At 42.1% G+C, this 20,669-nt stretch overlaps 1 protein-coding gene and 1 long non-coding RNA gene across 2 annotated transcripts in view; both read left to right on the forward strand.

Annotated features, from left to right (window-relative positions):
* Positions 1-20,669, forward strand: part of ATG9B (autophagy related 9B) — a 250,985-nt gene that overhangs the window by 158,944 nt on the left and 71,372 nt on the right. The window lies entirely within an intron of this gene.
* Positions 10,211-20,293, forward strand: LOC115465210. The gene is made up of 2 exons (XR_003941362.1): positions 10,211-10,267; positions 18,153-20,293. It is a non-coding gene; the product is annotated as an uncharacterized LOC115465210 (long non-coding RNA).

Here is a 20,669-nt window from a genome sequence, read left to right on the forward strand (position 1 = left end):
AAAATGGGGGGTGCGTCTTATAGTCCGAAGGTAGCGAGTTTTGGATCGCCGTCCCGTACTTACGCGATGCCATGTTCCGTGGTGGTCTAGTGACGTCGGGGCAGGAAAGAGCCCCCTTTCCTGCCCATCGCGCTGCTCTCACTGCTTCCTGACGGTCCTCGGCGAGATTCAAAATGGCCGCCGAGATTCTCGGCGGCCATTTTGAATCTCGCCGAGACCGTCAGGAAGCAGTGAGGAGCACGGAGAGCAGCGCGATGGGCAGGAAAGAGGGGGCTCTTTCCTGCCCCGACGTCACTAGACCACCACGGAACATGGCATCGCGTAAGTACGGGACGGCAATCCAAAACTCGGACAAGACGCACCGGAGCACCTAGGTTTTAGAGGAGGGAAAAAGGAAAATTTTTTTTTCCTATTTCCTCCTCTAAACCTAGGTGCGTCTTATGGTCCGGTGCGTCTTATAGTCCGAAAAATACGGTAAATTTCATCCTTATTTTCAACATATTACAGTTTGGTGAGGGGAAGCCATCTTAGATTTTCTAAACTCTCTCCTTGCTCCAGGTGCATCAGCAGCAACAGCACCAAGGTCCTTCTCCACATCCCTCAGGCACATGGCGACCACAGACCATGCCACAAGCAACCACAAGCTGACCCAGGTGAGAATCCTTTTCATAGTGAGGTTACTCACAGTCCCTGACACTGCCCCCAGGCCCTCGAGACAGACTATCCTGTAGCAGCCTTCCTGCTTTCATGTTAACATCTTTACCTAAACCCTTTATGACCAGGTATATCCTCAAACTTATTTTAAGAAATAGAGGGTTTGAAGAGCTGGTGCAGCATAGTGAAGGACTTCCCATGAGAACTGAGAAATGAAGTTCAGGTTCCCTGATACTGATGGAGGTGACCTTTATACTCCTTCCATGCTACTGAAGTGTCATCGAGCCACTGCTTATTAACTACAGAAAAAACATCCAAAGCTTTCCTAACCCCATTAGTCCCATCAGGGTCAACACAACAGTTAAACTTCTGCATGACCACAGGAAGCCGGAGAATATTTTTATTTGTTGCATTTGTATCCACATTTTCCCACCTATTTGCGGGTTCAGTGCGGCTTACAATACATTGTAAATGATGGAATTACGATTGTTACTACTCAGTTATGGATTACATTATGGTACGGCAGTTAGCATATCTAGGTTTAAAAAGGATTTGGACAAGTTCCTGGGGGAAAAGTCCATAGTCTGCTATTGAGACAGACATGGGGAAACCACTGCTTGCCTTGGGATTGGTAGCATGGAATGTTGCCTCGATTTGAGTTTCTGCCAGGTACTTGTAACCTGCATTGGCCACTGTTGGAAACAAGATACTGGGCTAAATAGACCATTGGTCTGACCCAGTATGGCTATTATGTTCTTATGATAATAGGACTTTCCTCAGATGAAGCGCTGACATTTCATCTCCTGTCCTGCATCAGTTTGGATTGCTGTCCTTTCCAATATAGAGACCCTTTTCTAAAGCAAGATTTGGTGTCACTTTGAAGGGATTTTTGTAGTTTACAAGAGATTATTTATTTATTTATTTATTTTAGATCATTTATACCCCGCTTTTTGCCACGTAAAGCAGTCCCAGAGCGACTTACAATGAACTAAGGAAAACAATTACAATTGAAGGCGGAAGGGAAGAGAAATACAATATTTAAACAAATAAGCAGCAGGCAGGGAAAATAAATCAAAAGAAGAGAAAGTAATGAGTCCAAATTCAGGTGTCAGTTGCCCAAACATCTGTTTTCTCCAGATTTATTTCAGTACTTCTCCCTCTCACTCTTGGTGTGTTTGGTGGAAACTCATTTTATTTAATAATGAACATACCAGTCATACATCATTGCAGCCTCCTTTGATTTTAATAATGGTGGTGAGCAGGGAGTGTCATTATTTTGTCAAAGGGTTCCATTTTAGTGATTTGCTTTTATTTTGTATTGAAGAATCGGATGACCCCTGATGCAGGTAGTCACTGAAACTTGGCTAAATCAGGACTTTCTTCAACAAAGTTATTCATGTATCATCAGTTGTTGTTCCTCTCATCGGTTGTTGTTCCTCCTTCCTTGTTCCACCTTTGCTGTCGTTGATTCATCTGTTGATTCTACAGCAGTTACACTCCTGTTTTTTTAGTTTGTAATAGAAAATTTTTACCAATCCAATAGACTGCCTTGAACAGAAAATACTTTTTTTTCTCATGAAGTGAAAGACTCCTGCATCACCATTTTTTGGGATAAATATAGAATAAATTATAGTTTTAAAGCATATCATTTGTTTCTGATTTAAGAACATAAGTGTTGCCTATACTGAGATAGACTGAATGTCCATCAAGCCCAGTATCCTATTTCCAGCAGTGGCCAATCCAAGTCACAAGTACTTTGCAAGATCCTAAAACAGTAAAAACAGATTTTATGCTGCTTATCCTAGAAATAAGCAGTGGAAATTCTCAAGTCCATCTTAATAACGACTTATGGACTTTTCTTTTAGGAAAGTACCAAACCTTTTTTAAACCTTGTGAGGCTAACTGCTTTTACCACATTCTCTGGCAGTGAATTCCAGAGTTTAATTACACATTGAGTGAAGAAATATTTTCTCCGGTTTGTTTTAAATTTACTACTTAGTAGCTTCATTGCGTGTCCCCTAGTCTAGTCTTTTTGGAAAAAGTAAACAAACAATTCATGTCTACCTGTTCCACTCCACTCAGTGTTTTATAGACCTCTATCATGTCTCTGCACATCTGTCTCTTCTTGAAGCTGAAGATCCCTGGCTGCCTTAGTCTTTCCTCATAGGGAAGACGTCCCATCCCCTTTATCATTTTTGTCGCCCTTCTTTGTACCTTTCCTAATTCTGCTGTATCTTTTTTGAGATGTGATAACCAGAATTACACTCTGTATTCGAGTTGCAGTTGCACCATGGAGCATAAAGAGGCATTATCACATTCTCATTTTTGTTTTCCATTCCTTTCCTGATAATTCCTAACATTTTATTTGCTTTCTTAGCTGCCGCTGCACAGTGAGTAGAGGGTTTAACATATCATCCAACGATGACACCTAGATCTTTTTCCTGGGCGGTGACTCCTAATGTGGAACCTTGCCTCACGTAACTATAGTTTGGGTTCCTCTTTTCCACATGCATCACATTGCACTTGCTCACACTAAACATCATCTGCCATTTAGATGCCCTGTCTCCCAATCTTGTAAGGTTCTTTTGCAATTTTTCACAATCCTGTTGCGATTTAATAACTTTGTGTCATCAGCAAATTTAATTACCTCACTAGTTATTCCCATCTTTAGATCATTTATAAATATGTTTAAAAGCAGTGGTCCCAGCACAGACCCCTAGGAAACCCCTCTATGTATCCTTCTCTATTGAGAATACTGACCATTTAACACTACTCTCTGTTTTCCATCTTTTAACCTGATTTTTAAAAATCCACAATAGTACATTACATCTTGTTCCATGACTTTCTAATTTCCTCAGGAGTCTCTCATGAGGTACTTTGTCAAATGCCTTTTGAAAATCCAGATACACAGTATCGACCGGTTCACCTTTATCCACTTGTTTGTCCACCCCTTCAAAGAAATGTAATAGATTGGTGAGGCAAGATTTCCCTTCACTAAATCCATGTTGGCTTTGTCTCATTAAACCATGCTTTGGAATATGCTCTGTAATTTTGTTCTTTATAATAGCCCTCTACCATTTTGCCAGGTACCGACATCAGGCCTCACTGGTCTGTTATTTCATGGATCACCTCTGGAACCCTTTTTGAAAAATTGGCAGGCTGGTGACCTATACTAAAAAAAAAACAAAACAAAAAACAAACCAACCACACAACAACAACAAAGAAACAACAAAAAAAAAATGTATAAGAAGAAATTGTAGGCGGAGAGAGCATACTTAAATGGAATATGAGGGGAGAGCATGTGATAGGGTACAAGACATGATCTTCAACACCTCAATTGCTGGCAAGAATGCTTTGGGCTGAGATCTACTATACAGCAGTGTGAGGGGTAGGAAAAGTCTGGCTTCTTTTCGTAATTCACAACCTACAAAGAATCCAGGACCAATACAGCTACCAGACTAAAGGCAAAAACGCAACTCTATGCTCTTATTTTGAGGAAGCAAATGCAGGTAGTTCTTGTGTGCAAGTACCTACACCAATAGAATCAAACAAGCAAGAAACAGTGTAGAAAACCTAAAACATTAAATCTCCGATTCCATAAAATCAGATGTTTTTGCAGCACTCTCTTGTCCCAAGGTGGCAGGAGAATTCCAGCCATCACACAACAGTGACCCCTACAGGCCAGCTTTAAAAGGGTGCTGTAGGGGAAAAATTTTATAACATGGTGCCTAATAAGACTGGGCAGCCTGAAAATGTCTGTGTCATTTGTGCCGTTCATTTTTATTCAGGGTTTTCCTACTTTGTCATCATGGGAGCAATATTGTTCTGGCCCCCTACCCATTCTAGCCCCCCCCACAAAGCAGAAGCCCCCTCCCCGCATAAAGCTCCCCCAGATGCAAGCCTCCTTCTCCTGTGTCTAGGGCTCTCCCACTTCTACCCTCACCCCAAGAGCAGATAATGAATATCCCTGGTAGTTTAGGGGTGTCCATTGAGGAAGGAGCAATGTCCATTCAGTTTTGCCCATGGTTCAACACTTAATCCAGTGTGGCAGCGGCAATTCTTGCCACAGTCTGACAGTACTACTGCAACCCCTAGCAGTACCATGAGACTATGGCAAGAAGTTGCAGCCGCCAAATAGGATTCAGTGCCACCATGGGCACCGAGCGATGGACTTCGCTTGTGCCACAACAGACCCTCCAAGACCACCCGGGATATTCAGGTAGGCCCAGGGGACCAGGTTGCAGGGAAGAGTCGTCGTCTGCGTCTTGTGGGGAAGGTGGGAGTGGAAAGGGGAGAACTGTAGATCATGGAAGGAGGAGGCTTGTGCTGGGGAAGCTTATGCTGGAAGAGGGCTTCTGCTTTTTTTTTTTTTTTTTTTTTGGGGGGGGGGGGGGCTCGATTTGAAGCTACTGCTGATAATGACCAGGGCCACTGTTCAGCCTGCCATGCAGCAGCCTGTTGATAAATGAAAAATGCAACATATTTTTTCTCCTTGTTTTTGTTGCCACCAATATGAAATGACTTTAAACAATAGTACATACGTGTTTGAAAATGTGTTGTTTTTTTCCCCCAGATCTAAAATTGCCCACAAGAGCTGCTGCTTTTAAGGTGGCTAAAAGTGCACAGTGCTATGGCTCCCATGCATACTTTTAACTACATTTGAGGAGGGCAGTTTTCCTTCAGGTCATTTTACTTAGGTAAATACTTTGAAGGTTGCCCTGATAAAGCATGAAATACGAGGTAGATGGAATAGTTTGGTAGCACATTTTGTTGCCTTGAAATAGCTCAAATAGCAGCAGTTCATTCCCCTAAACTATACTATGCTATCGGAGTTTATATACCACCATCATTCCAAAGAAAGGATTCAAAGCGGTTTACAATAAATAAATAAGAAAAAAAAACCTCCAATAATAAGGAGACATTTATCAATTTAAAATAACATTAACCAAACTAATTAATCATAGCAGACCTCACATCCCACGTAAACTACGTGCTTCAACATGGTCTCTTCCCTAAGGACAATGGCAACATCCTCCTCACCCCGATACCAAAAGATACCAAGAAAAAAACAAACGATATCACTAACTACCACCCAGTAGCTCTATCCCACTGGTAGTCAAACTGATGGGAAAGCATGATAACCAAACAACTTACTGATTACATAAACAAATTATCAATACTACACGAATCACAGTCAGGATTTCGCGCCAACCACAGCACTGAAACAGTACTAATTACTCTCTTAGCCAAATTCAAACAAGGAAATTGCATTAGGCAAAAACGTACTTCTACAATCGCCATGTCTAGTGCGTTCAACATGGTAAACCCACAATATACTACTAAGCATCCTATAATACTTCGGGATTGGCGGAAGTGTACTTAGATGGATCAAGGGTTTCCTAACTACTAGAACATATCAAGGAAATCATATTCGAACATATCACCATGGAAAGCAGACTGTGGAGTACCCCAAGGATCACCACTATCACCGCTCCTTTTCAACCTAATGATGACCCCACTAGCTAAGTCCTTATCCAATCAAGGCCTTAACCCCTTTCATTTACGCAGACGATGTCACAATTACATCCCCTACAAACATGATGTAGCAGAAATCAGCAATTAAATCAACTCAGCCTAAACCTCATGAACTCATGGGCAAATGCATTTCAACTAAAACTTAACGCAGAGAAAAACACACTGTCTCATCCTCTCATCCCAATATAACACGAACAAAACACCAGCATAATAGCCCCCAAATCACAACCTCCCCCTATCTCAGACAGCCTAAAAATTCTCGGAGTACAATCGACCGAAATCTCACCACTGGAGAGCCAAGTGAAAGTCACAACTAAGAAATGTTCCACTCGATGTGGAAGCTCAACGAGGATTTGTAAACCCTTTTCCTGAGGGAAATATTTCACAACTTGGTACAAACCATGGTACTGTCATCTAGACTACTGCAATGGACCTACACGGGATGCAAAGAACAAATCCTAAGAAACTCCAAAACTGCTCAAAACACAGCAGCCAGGCTTATATTTGGAAAAATGAGATTCAAAAGCCCCAAACCCCTACGAGAAAAACTGCACTGGCTGCCGATAAAAGAATGCATTGCATTCAAAATCTGCACCCTGGTTCATAAAATCATCTACGGAGATGCCCCGGGATACATGTTAGACCTCATAGACCTACCAACCAGAAACGCATCAAGATCAACACGAACATACCTAATCTCTACCACCCAAGCTGTAAAGGACTCAAATACAAATCAACCTATTCATCCAGCTTTTCCTATATAAGCACACAACTAGGAACACATTACCAAGCACCGTGAAAACAACAAACAACCACCTAAAATTCCAGAAATTACTAAAAACTTACCTGTTCAAAAAGGCATACCCTAAAGGTCCAACTTAAGTGCCTTAACCCTACAACACAACAAAGCCAAAGCTTGTACTGGACACAACTCTTCCCCCCTTACGATTCCCTAACATGTCTGTAACACATGATTACAACATCACTATGTATTTGTTCATACCGATATTGGCGATCGCCTGTACGGTATTATGTAAGCCACATTGAGCCTGCAAATAGGAGGGAAAATGTGGGATACAAATGTAACAAATTAATTAAATGAACATAAAATTAAAAAACTAAAATCACAAAACAAATCAGAATAAAATCATTTCTCAAATTGTCTTCAACAATTTCCTGAATGAAAGGTAAGGAGATACAGGTCTCAATTGCAAAGTAAGTAAATTCCATAATCTAGCCCCCCCCCCCCCCCCCACCCAAAAAAAAAGGAAAAGAAGCTTCCAAAATAGACTTAAAATGAATATTTTTGACAGAAGGAAATCCTAAATTCAGAGTTCTCAGAAAACCAAGTTTTCAGACTACGAATAGAAATACCAACAACTTGTTCAGACCCCAATCCAAATATTTATTTAAACATCCAACAGAAAATTTTATAATGAATACGGTTTTTGTATCGTCAACCAATGAAAAATGCAAATACTAGGGAAACACTTCCATAACGCCCAGTACCACTTATTAATCTAATAGCCGTATTTGCATCAGTTGTAGTCGCTTTAACTGTTTAGAAGAAGTCCGGAAGTAGAGCAAATTGCAATAGTCTAGTTGAGGTAGTAAAAACCACCTGGTCTATAGTTCTAAAATCCTCCAGCACCTGAGTTTTATGATTTAGAGGATGATGCCCCTTAAGTCTCTAGAGGAGAATGACTTAAAGAGGAGGAGTGGCCTAGTGTTAGGGTGGTGGACTTTGGTCCTGGGGAACTGAGGAACTGAGTTCGATTCCCGGCACAGGCAGCTCCTTGTGACTCTGGGCAAGTCACTTAACCCTCCATTGCCTGCCGCATTGAGCCTGCCATGAGTGGGAAAGCGCAGGGTACAATGTAATAAAATAGATACTATGGAGATTCTACATGGAATGTTGCTACTATTGGAGATTCTACATGGAATGTTGCTATTCCACTAGCAACATTCCATGTAGAAGGCTGCGCAGGCTTCTGCTTCTGTGAGTCTGACGTCCTGCACGTAGAAACAGAAGCCTGCGCGGCCACATTGGTGATCTGCAAGGGCCGACTTCTACATGGAATGTTGCTAGTGGAATAGCAACATTCCATGTAGAATCTCAAATAGTAGCAACAGTGGAGGAGTGGCCTAGTGGTAATGGAGGAGTGGCCTAGTGGTTAGGGTGGTGGACTTAGGAACTGAGTTTGATTCCCGGCACAGGCAGCTCCTTGTGACTCTGGGCAAGTCACTTAACCCTCCATTGCCTGCCGCATTGAGCCTGCCACGAGTGGGAAAGTGCAGGGTACAAATGTAATAAAATAGATACTATTGGAGATTCTACATGGAATGTTGCTACTATTGGAGATTCTACATGGAATGTTGCTATTCCACTAGCAACATTCCATGTAGAAGGCTGCGCAGGCTTCTGCTTCTGTGAGTCTGACGTCCTGCACGTAGAAACAGAAGCCTGCGCGGCCACATTGGTGATCTGCAAGGGCCGACTTCTACATGGAATGTTGCTAGTGGAATAGCAACATTCCATGTAGAATCTCAAATAGTAGCAACAGTGGAGGAGTGGCCTAGTGGTTAGGGTTGGTGGACCTTGGTCCTGGGAACTGAGGAACTGAGTTCGATTCCCGGCACAGGCAGCTCCTTGTGACTCTGGGCAAGTCACTTAACCCTCCATTGCCTGCCGCATTGAGCCTGCCATGAGTGGGAAAGCGCAGGGTACAAATGTAATAAAATAGATACTATTGGAGATTCTACATGGAATGTTGCTACTATTGGAGATTCTACATGGAATGTTGCTATTCCACTAGCAACATTCCATGTAGAAGGCTGCGCAGGCTTCTGCTTCTGTGAGTCTGACGTCCTGCACGTAGAAACAGAAGCCTGTGCGGCCACATTGGTGATCTGCAAGGGCCGACTTCTATATGGAATGTTGCTAGTGGAATAGCAACATTCCATGTAGAATCTCAAATAGTAGCAACAGTGGAGGAGTGGCCTAGTGGTAATGGAGGAGTGGCCTAGTGGTTAGGGTGGTGGACTTGGTCCTGGGAACTGAGGAACTGAGTTTGATTCCCGGCACAGGCAGCTCCTTGTGACTCTGGGCAAGTCACTTAACCTCCATGCCTGCCACATTGAGCCTGCCATGAGTGGGAAAGCGTGGGGTACAAATGTAACAAAAATAAAATAAATAAATTTTCTTTCTGCGTCAGCATTATGTAACATAATAATTTTTATATTCCGTTGCAACCACAAGAAGTTCTGAGCGGATTACAATAAAGATAAAACTAGTACAGTACTAGTGAATTACACAGTCAAATGAAACACCCAATCTTCCAGTTATTACACTGTACAATATATCACCTAGTAACTCTGTAAATCAAGAAGTTGTCTCTAAAACAAATTTGTGAAACAGAAAGTTTCACGTATTTCCAAAAGTTTAATAATGAGTAATAACTCTCAAATCTCTTGGTAAGTAGTTCCAGACTTTCACTGTCTGATCAGCTAAGGAAGCACGAAATAATACTAAAGATTTTCTGCCTTTAGGGGATGGCAGTGAAAAATGGAATTATTACAACTTCTGTGATTTCTTACTGGAAGTGTAAATTGAAAATGTGTGTATATATATATATATATATATATATATATATATATATATATATATATATATATGGTGGCACAGTGTTGTACAGTACTTATGAAGAACACAGAACAACTTAAGAAGAATTCTCCCCTCAGTGGGGAGCCAATGTAACTTCTGATAAAACATTGAGATTCTTGCAACCTTAGGTAATGAGTAACATAATAATGGTAATTATGTTTGCAGAAAGGGTGACTTGACACACATGCTGTAGGATAAAACCTAGGAGTCATTAATAAAACAAGCTGATTGTTTTCCTGTTTCAGCTTCCAGCTCTGGATTGAGGGCAGCTACAGCTGGATACCGAGGACTTCGACTGGGAGGATGGAGGAGGAGGAGGAAGAGCAGGAACAGCAGCTGAGAAATCCTGTTCAAGTTTGCAAGTTTGAGCCAGGCCTCAGACAGCAGCAGCTAGTGTGCCTTTCTGCACTCCCTGTAAGTGTACTGAGAGTGACGGCAATGCTACTTCTCAGCATAGAAACCGAGAATGTGAAGGCAGGTGAAGCACCCAAGATCAAAGTAGCCGTCCTCTTTCCCTTCCATGTTTGTTCTCTTTTTGTCCTCTTAGAACAAGCTAGATTGCAGGTTTTCACAAGTGAGTGATCTGCTGCTATAGCAACCTGATGCAGGAAAAATCTTTTACAGCCTAGAGCAACTCTCCATGCCTGTGCCTCGCTTCCTGCACTGCCATCATTACACAGGGTCTCTTCAGTCTTTGTTTTCTACGGAGACGATAAGGCGTTCGTCTCATTGCGGTTTATTGTTTTTGTCAGTGTGTATATTTTATATGTATGTCGTCGTCACATATGCGGGCCACTATTCTTTTAGTTAGGTTCTGTGCTTTGTGGTGATTCATTAGGGCTTTTCTTGTTAAAATTAGGTTGTTTGATTTCACTGTGGCTATTTTTTTTCTGGCATTATGGCCCCAAAAGTCCCCAGTTGCTTTAAATATATAGGCTGTGCAGCAAGACCATATATGGTCTGGATTCTCATAATTAGCGGTTGTAGTGACTGATCATAAACCCAAAGTATTACATATTTAGTTTACTTAAGTCTTTCACTTTTCGCCATCACTAGAGTGCAGCTTGGGAGTTTCTTATGATACTTTATAGTTTAATATTGCTTGCTGTACCGCCCAAACTAACTCCGCAGGATAGGGCGGTGTACATACTAAATAACATACAAGAAAGGGAAAGGAACTCCATTGTTTGACAGGACAGCTAAAACACTCATTCGTAGAAATAGACAATAGACAAACATGTAAGGGAAGAGACTGGGGATGGGGCAATAAAAACAGCATAAATCTCAAGAGATTACAAAGAAATAAAGGTGTGGAGGACACCCCTCATGCATCTGGCATTCCAAACGCTTGCACAAATAGACACGCTTTGAGTTCTCTTTTAAATTTTTGAAAGGAGGGATTGCTGCAGAGAGAGAGAGGGGAAGGGAGTTCTAGACGTGAGGAGAAAGAAAGAAAAATGCACAGTGTGTGGTGGATTCTAGATATGCGGATTTTAGACCAGGAAGGAGTAAACAATGATCATTTATGGAACGTAAGACTCTCTTGCTGGGGAATTGTGAGGGATGAAAGGTACTCAGGCAGACCTACTCGGAGAGCCTTAAAGGTGTGAGTATCACAACCTTGTAATCACATGGCAAACCAGTAACCAATGATATTGGTTTAATAAGGTGTAATGTGATCATATTGATGAGCACGACAAAGTAGACGAATAGCAGTATTTTGTAAAGTTTGCATTTTTTTTTTAGTGCTGAGTGTGCTAAACCTGCGTCAATGATAATTACAATAATCCAAACGGGAAGACAAGAGTGAAATTGGTTAGTGTCAAAAAGGTGACGAATTGCCCTCAGTTGCTGAAAGATGAAGAAATTAATCCTAGATACCAGATAGTCCTAGGGCAGTCAAATGAGAGAGGAGCAAAGAGTGATTGACGAGATCGAAGGCTGATGGTAAGTCAAGAGATACCGCAAGGACCATTTTGTGACATTCAAAGTAGGTGTGAATCTCACTAATGAGGGCTGTCATAACTGTTTCAGTACTGAAGTGACTTCTAAAATCGAATTTTCTGAGGTGAAGGGTTAATGATTTATCAGAAAAAGAAGTAAGTTAGTGAAACACTATTTTCTCAAGTATTTTAGACATGTAGCACAGGTTGGAAATAGGACGATGGTGACAATGGACGGAAGGGTCAAGTTCTGTTTTTTTTCAGTATGGGGCATACTATTTCCAGTTTCCAAATTTCAGGGAACAGACCTGTTGATAAACTTAGATTAATAATGGATAAGAGAACAAGTAGCTATTTGAGGTCAGGTATTTTAACCAGGGTGAGGGATAGGGCCACAAGCACTTTGAGTGGTCTTCATTGTAGACATAATTTTCTGCAATGATAGAAGAGTTTGTGGATGAAAAGTGGACCAGGTGGAAGAACCTGCAGGATTGGGAGTTAAGAATGATTCAAGGGTTGGGAGGGTAAGCCTTTGTGTACAGAAGCAGAGCTAAAGGTAGGCAAAGTGGAAAAGGGCTGCACTGGAGTGTGGATTTTATCAGTGTAGTAATGTGCAAGTGCATCTGCTGAAGGAAGGGTGGTGGTGGTCCGTATTATCTATGGGTTGTTGAGTTGCTTAAGGATTGAGTAAAGATCCTTTGAAGGATTTAAGGCCTTTGAGAGGGTTTTAGCAATAAATGATTTCTTTTCAGCCTTTAAATAGGTAGTTATAGTCCCAATGGAGTTGTCAACATTTATTTAGGTCTGTTGTAGAGCCTGATTTTTCCAGAGTCATTCCGTTCTATAATTTAGCTGTTTGGGAGTATACCAAGCATGGTGCTTAACAGAATGACAGGAATAAAAAGTCCTGGGGGCGACTGTATGTAAGCCTTCTTGCAAAATGGAATGCCAAGATTCCACTTGTTCATCTAAAGATTTTGACGCAAAGTTGGGTGGGACTGCAAAAAGGGAAGGGGAAAGATGAGCAGGGTCAACTTGGGCAAGGGCCCATGTCCAAACACCGCAAATAGAGGACGATCTCTGTGGATTAGTAATGAATGAGGGTTCAAAAAGTTCATCTGTGATGTCTGCACTTTAGGTAGCGAAGTTTCAGCCAAGACTTGTGCCAAGCTGGAGGATCCACGGTGCTGCCCCTTCATAGCTGGTCCTTTAAAGTCATCATGTAGGGTTATAGGAGTGTTAACACATAACAAACTGATTACATACACGATAGATATCATAACAAACAGATTCGAACCGGACTCAACTATCACACTCACTAACACAAGATGGACACCTACACTATGGTCAGACCACCATAAAGCAAATGTCACTCTTTACTGGCGAAAAACACAACTAAACACAATCAACAAACATGAACAAAAAACCTACACAACAAGAGGAAAAATAGACCCCACAACATTCTGGCAACAGATTTACCAGAGCGAATGGACCATAAACGCCAACACCATCCAATTCCTCCAAGAATGGGACGATATAAGCACAACAACACTAAACAAAATCGCCCCAGTCCAAACCAGAACATCACACAGGAAAAATGCAAATCCATGGTTCACCGAAGAACTGAAAAAACTGAAAACACAAGTCAGGAGACTTGAACGAACATGGAACAAAAAGAAAGACGAACAAACACTAAACGACTGGAAACAACTTCGGAGAAAATATAAATACACCATCAAACAGACAAAAATACTACACTATAAAACACTAATAGGACCAAACTACAAAGACACACATAAACTCTTCAACCTCGTGAACAAACTGTTAGACACCACACCTGTTACAAACAACAGCAAAGATATACCAAGTGTCGACAACCTTGCGAAATACTTCAAGGAGAAAATTACACTATTGCGACACAAAATACCTGCCAGCCCTATAGAATACACCACTCTCCTAGACTGCCTAGATCCAGAAGAAGGAACACACCCAGCAGACAGAACCTGGACCGAATTTGAACTATTATCAGAAGACCTCATCTCTAAAACTCTCAAAAGATATGCCAAATCCAACTGCAAACTAGACATATGTCCGAATAGCCTCATGAAATCTGCTCCTCAAAAATTCATAGTAAACCTAACAAACCACATAAACTACATGTTACAAAATGGACTCTTCTCAAAAGAAAAAGGAAAAATCTTACTCACACCAATTCCTAAAGATACAAAGAAAAACACGAACGAAATAACGAACTACAGACCAATAGCATCCATACCACTAATAACCAAGATAACCGAAGGCATGGTAACTAAACAACTCACAAACTATCTAGACAAACACTCGATACTGCATGATGCCCAATCAGGATTCCGTTCGAATCACAGTACAGAAACAGTATTAGTCACCCTTGTGACCAAATTCAAACAAATAATTGCAACCGGCAACAATATACTCCTCCTACAATTTGACATGTCAAGCGCCTTTGACATGGTCGACCATGAAATCCTACTACACATACTTGAATACTTTGGCATCGGAGGAAGTGTCCTGAACTGGTTCAAGGGGTTCTTAACCCTGCGTTCGTATCAAGTGACATCAAACTCAACCACGTCCAAAGCATGGATACCTGAATGTGGAGTCCCACAAGGATCACCTCTTTCACCAACCATATTTAACCTAATGATGATCCCTCTAGCGAAACTCCTATCAAGCCATAACCTAAACCCATATATATACGCCGATGATGTGACAATATACATCCCATTCAAACAAGACACCAAAGAAATCTCCAACGAAATCAATCAAAGTCTACATATCATGAACACATGGGCAGATGCATTCCGCCTGAAACTAAATGCAGAAAAGACCCAATGCCTGATACTCACCTCCCAATACAACACAACCGAATACAACGTGATAAACACACCGAACCTAAAACTTCCAATCTCAGAAACGCTAAAAATCCTCGGTGTGACTATCGACCGCCACCTAACACTTGAAACCCACGCAAACAACATAACCAAGAAGATGTTCTTCAGCATGTGGAAATTGAAAAGGATAAGACCATTCTTCCCAAGATTCGTCTTCCGCAGCCTAGTGCAATCCCTCGTCCTCAGCCACTTGGATTACTGCAACTCATTATACGCAGGCTGCAAAGAGCAAATACTGAAGAAACTTCAAACAGCCCAGAACACAGCAGCCAGGCTCATCCTCGGAAAACCTAAATATGAAAGGGCAAAACCACTGCGCGAGAGACTACATTGGCTTCCACTCAAAGACCGCGTTACTTTTAAAATTTGCACACTAGTCCATAAGATCATTTACGGTGAAGCCCCAGCGTACATGACTGATTTAATAGACCTACCACCCAGAAACGCCAAAAGATCATCCCGAACTCACCTCAACCTTCACTACCCAACTTGCAAGGGGTTGAAATACAAGACGATATACGCGTCAACCTTTTCCTACATGAGCACGAAGTCTTGGAATACACTACCGCGCAACCTAAGAACGACTAACGAACAAGCCTCCTTCCGCAAACTACTAAAGACTCACCTGTTTGAACAAACTTACGGAAAAAGCCAAAACACTTAGAAACCACACTCACTGTTCACCAACTCAATACACATCCACTTCTGATCCCACATCCCTTTATCCAGTCAATCATTCACCTACCTACGGAACAATGTACCATGATACTTTCAATGCCCTTTTTCCCATTGTCTCCTTCTAATGTTTCTATGTTGATGTCCCATTGTTATACTCCCATTGATATTCGAATGTCTCGTACAACTCTGTTCAATGTAATCCATAACTTAGTCGTAACAAATGTATTTCTATTATTCATGTCTTATTGTAAGCCACACTGAGCCCGCAAATAGGTGGGAAAATGTGGGATACAAATGCAATAAATAAATAAATAAATAAATATTTAGAATAATGAAATACATGCATAGAAATGCCAAAATTCCACCTAAGCCCTTCTGTAAGTATGCATGTACCTTACAGAATACATATTTTACAAGCTGCAATATCCTTTCCATGAAGCTTACCACACCTCCGTGACCCCTCCCTCCCAGATATCTCATGTCCCGTTAACTCAGTCACTCAAACTTATTATGAAACTAATATAGATTTCCAGCTGGTGTCAGTGGTGGAGTTTCAAGTTTATTGGGGACTTTCTATCCCGCCCATCAAACGAGGTTCTGAGTGGCTTACAATCTACAATTGGAGAAATAAGGATATGCAGCAACTACAGGAAGGTACAATACTGGACAGGGTGGATACAAAAGAACCTGGGGAAGAGCTACAATATCTGATAGGAAGAGAGGGCAGCACATTAGAAAGGATAAGAGTATGAGTGATCCAGTAACTCATCCGGTTAACGCCAAATGTTTCTAAAAAGAAATAAGTCTTTAAGCCATTCTTGAACTGGGCTAGCGCGGGTGATGTTTTCAAGTTCTCGGGTAGAGAATTCCACAAGTGGGGGGCTTGCAGACCTTCTTTATTGAGGCTCAATTCCTTGCTTTTTCATGCGGCTGCCCCAGATGGCAATCCCCTAACTCCTGAGTGTCAACGTAATCTTTTCCCATTGTTCTCTACTTGTTTTCATACCGGCTATCCTTGTGTTACTGGGGGCTGAGATTCCTGTAATTCTGGCATCCTTAAAAGCTTGCACAGCCACTTTTATGGATAATGCTCTAATGGTCACACTGCTACTGGGGAATGGTAGTTCAGCAGGGGAATAACTATTTTTATATCTGATATTTTCATTCTCCAATTTCCAGGTGACTTTGAGGAACTCTCTATACCTCTTTAATGTTGCAGCAGTGACATCCAAGTATACCTCCAACTTATGTCCCTCCCACATTATAGGCCCCAAAACTCAGGCCTTAGCAAGTTTCTTCTCTTTCACAACATACTTGTGATACCTCTCTATTATATCATGGGAAAGGTTCCTGTGTGGTGCTCCCAGGGCACTATGCACCCTTTCAGTCTTAATTTCCATCTCTGAACTAGGGTTCAGCTTAGTGTTTAAGATTACTTGGCTCAGGTTTTTAACAATGTCCATGCGGTCATTGACGTCGTTAGTCTGGATCCGTTTCAGGATCTTGCAACTTGAACTTGCAGATTGCTTTGCTCAGAGTCTGCTACCCACTTCTGCACATCCTCAGCCAGCTCTCGATACTCTTCTGGCTTCCCTTCTACCTCCCTAACTCTCCTTCCCACGTGGTTAATGTTTGATCAGAACTCTGCTAGAATGGAGATCTCCCTTAGCCAGACCTGCAGCTCACCTCCCAACGTGTCAGTCTCTCCCAGGGTGTCCTCTGCTGCCATTTCTCCTGCATCTCCCCTGCTTTTGCCATCTTAGTTGCACCATGTTTAGGGCCCAAGTAGTTAAATTCCTTAAAATTCATCATTCTGTGCTTTGTTGTTATTTCTGGCACCTTCACACCAGTGCATCTCGACACTCACAAAACCACTGATTCCCATAGTTAGTACATTTGATTGACTGAGCCACTGCAGAGCTCTAACAAAGTGCAGGTGCCATGGAGGTTGACATCCCTGTTTCCTCTCAATGCTACTATTTTTGCATTCACCATCTCCCCTGAGAAGGTGTTTCATGTATCTATTCTTTCTATGAAGAAATATCTTCTGGTCCTTTCATCCTTGTGCCACGATTTTTTGTTCTAGACCTTCTTTCTACTAGGAAGTGCATACTTTTTGTGTATTATTTATGCCTTTGTTTGAGTGTCTATTCATATCCTTTCTCTAGTTAGGGTTTACATGTCCCATAGGAATTTTGGTAACTCTTCTCAGGACTGCCTTGGCTCTAGGATCATCTTCATCTTAATAACATAGTAAATAATGGGAGGTAAAGATTGACAAGGTCCATCTAGTTTGCCCATCCGTTTTCCTCCTATTCCTAATAACTTTGTGCATAGGGCCACTTCCTAATGCCAGCCAACCTGTTAGTGAGAATGCTGCTTCTGTTTAGAGCCCCCTCCCACAATCTGAAATGCTTCAGTGCAAATTCTGAGTATATTGAGGTGGGTGGGAGCAGTGCTTGCAGGGTTAGAATTATGAGCCCAATGAATGGAAAAGGGTGATAGAGGGTGAAGGACCTCACTTCCTACTTTCCTGCCACAGCTACCAAGAGATAATTTACACAGGCTAGGAAGGATGATGGGAAGTCACGTCATATTCCAGGCCTAGAGGGAGGGTGATAGAGCTGAAGCCTTTCTCCTTCCCACCCCTGCTTGAAAGGGATAGCGTTTGATGGGAAGGTGGAGGGAAAGTTGTGGATCTTTGGTAAAAGCTTTTTGTTACTGATGGCTGTGACTGCTTGGCTCTAGGTTCCCGAGACTGAAACAATCAGATCAGAGCCACGTTGTGTGGCTTCTTCCGTTCGGAGCTTCTCAGCACTCAGCAGCATAAGTGTGCAGAAGAGACACATCGTGGGAACAGGAAGGGCTTTTGCAGCACCAGGCCTTGCTCTCGGTTGAAGCTGGGACACACTTCCCCCCTCCCCCCCCAACACACTTTCTTCCTGTTTCCTTGAATTGCTGCTATCTGTGGGACATCATGTTAGCTGAAGACTGTAGCTTTGTGTGTGTAAGTGTGTATGCGTGTGTGCAGGCATGTTCTAAGGCTGCTGCGACAGATGGAAGAGCTCCTCACCACCTAAGACAGTGATACCTCACTGGATGCCATCCTGTTGATGCCTCATAGTAATAGAGCTCTTTCTTTTATTAATTTAATTTTTTTTTCTTTAACTACAGTGTAATGACAAAGCATAAGCTAATTTGCATTTCAGAAACAATAAGTATTTGCACAGTGTTCAAAGAATAGGAGATGCAAGCTGCTGATATGCAGGAAAAGAAGCAGTCACGTTGCAGAAGGATCTACCTACACTGGTGTTCTCCCCGTCCGTTTTTGCGATGCTGTTGTCCTGGAATGAGGGGTGGAAGTTCCCTTCTGTATGGGGCAAAATGAGATGTTTTGAGAAGAGGGCTGGAGTTTGATTTGGTCTTCCCTCTCCAAGAGGGTGTGAGAGGATTTCAGAGGTTAAAAAACAAAATGCAGGTGTGCTCCCTGGTAGTCTCAGTTTCTTGGACTCAAGAGTGGTATCTTGAGAAGGTATTTTCTTTTGCCTATACACATCTCAAATTGCTACCCAAAAGGATAAGGTTGTAGCTTTCCACCCCTCGCTTCAGATGTACCAGTAACTCCTGCGTGCTTTTATTCACCAGGAATGACACTTATGTTAACTGACTCAAGCACTGTTTTTTTTTATAAAACCATGTATACAGTAGAATTTATGGCTGTGCCAGCACCCAAGGACTGTGCGCAGAAAGAGTGCTACCACTTCCTGCCAATGAGTTGTGAACCTCGGTGCCATTAATGCAGCTTCACTGGGTGCTGGAAACTTGAACTGGAGGCATTCTGGTCATAAGGCACTGCTGAAGCAGCCGACAGGTTCGCTGTTGCTGCTGTTTCAGGCTGGATTGTGCCTTTCTAGGCCCATCCCCTAGGTAACTACCACACCATGGTAAGATGAACAAAAATGGGCAAAACTTGCCATATACAGAGAGATAGTCACAGACCCTGTGTTTCAGCATTACACTGCAATCCAGTTATGCTGGGAGCCTATGCTGGGCCTGCCATCCCTTTCTGTCTCTCTGTATGTGGCCCAGCTTCAAAAAAAGAGAGTGCCTACAGTGCTGAAGGAGTTGTCGGAAGACCCTCAAGCCAAATAGCTGTGCTCTTCCCAAGAGAAAAAATACATGGTACAGCTGCCTTAGTAAATGAAATGATGGAGGAAAATGATGCGTTACAGAGCTAACACAATCTCTTGGGAGAGGCAGGGCTGAGGTGTGGCAGAATTCAGACATTGTATCTACAGATGCCTTTTTCCTCCCCCCAACTGCTTCGTAATTGTGAGTAAAATTATTAGTAAATGTAACATTACCTTTTCCCTTGTTCAGAGTATAGGATGGTCTGACCTGTGAGCAATTACAATCCTCCCACTTTCCTTATTTTACTGTATGGAAGAGAAGCCAGCGCTACGCATGGACTCTGAGGTGCTAGGCTTACAACTACCCCTATAGTGATCACATGTGCGTACTGTTGTCAGACCTCATACCATCGGACAATGAACAATGCATCATGGGATGTTTACACATTGACTTTTACAGATTTCAGACTTGTAAAAGAGGTACAGTCTGCGTCTCCTGTATTACGTGAATGTGCTTCTATAAAGACCGAATCTGTGCCTCCTTTGTAACATGGATGCACCCCTATAGAGGCACAGCCTGTGTCTTCTGTATGACTCAGTTACTACTGATTTCAGGCTTAGAAAGAGAAGCGATCTATGTATGTTGCATCCTGAGATTGGAGAGACATAATCCATCTTCTGAACTGAGAATATACTTGTATGGAGACATTGTATAGGGCAAGGCGTGTACAGTTTACAATAAACATTTACAGACTTGTATATAATCATTTTCTCCTTCCTTGCATTTCCCTCGGCCATTCAGTTATTTCAATCATGTATAGTATTCACGCAAGGCAAAAACCTTGTGGAATACTTTTCAATCTAGAAAAATATAAAAGGCCTGAAGGCTAGATTTCTAGGTTCAGTTCTAACAGTCCGATGAGTAAGCAATGTTCTTAAGCATATTAAAAAGAGTCGTCATTTTATCATAATTATTGTTCTTTGTACTGCCCAGGATCTCATCTCCAGCGGTGGCCAATCCATGCCACAAGTGCCTGGTATATACTTTTGAGCTCCTACCAGGTACTCGTGACCTGGATTGGTGTTGGTTGGAGGTAGGATGCTATACTTGATGGACCTTTGTTCTGACCCACAG

Source organism: Microcaecilia unicolor, chromosome 1 (assembly GCF_901765095.1).
Source record: "Microcaecilia unicolor chromosome 1, aMicUni1.1, whole genome shotgun sequence".
NCBI lineage: Eukaryota > Metazoa > Chordata > Amphibia > Gymnophiona > Siphonopidae > Microcaecilia > Microcaecilia unicolor.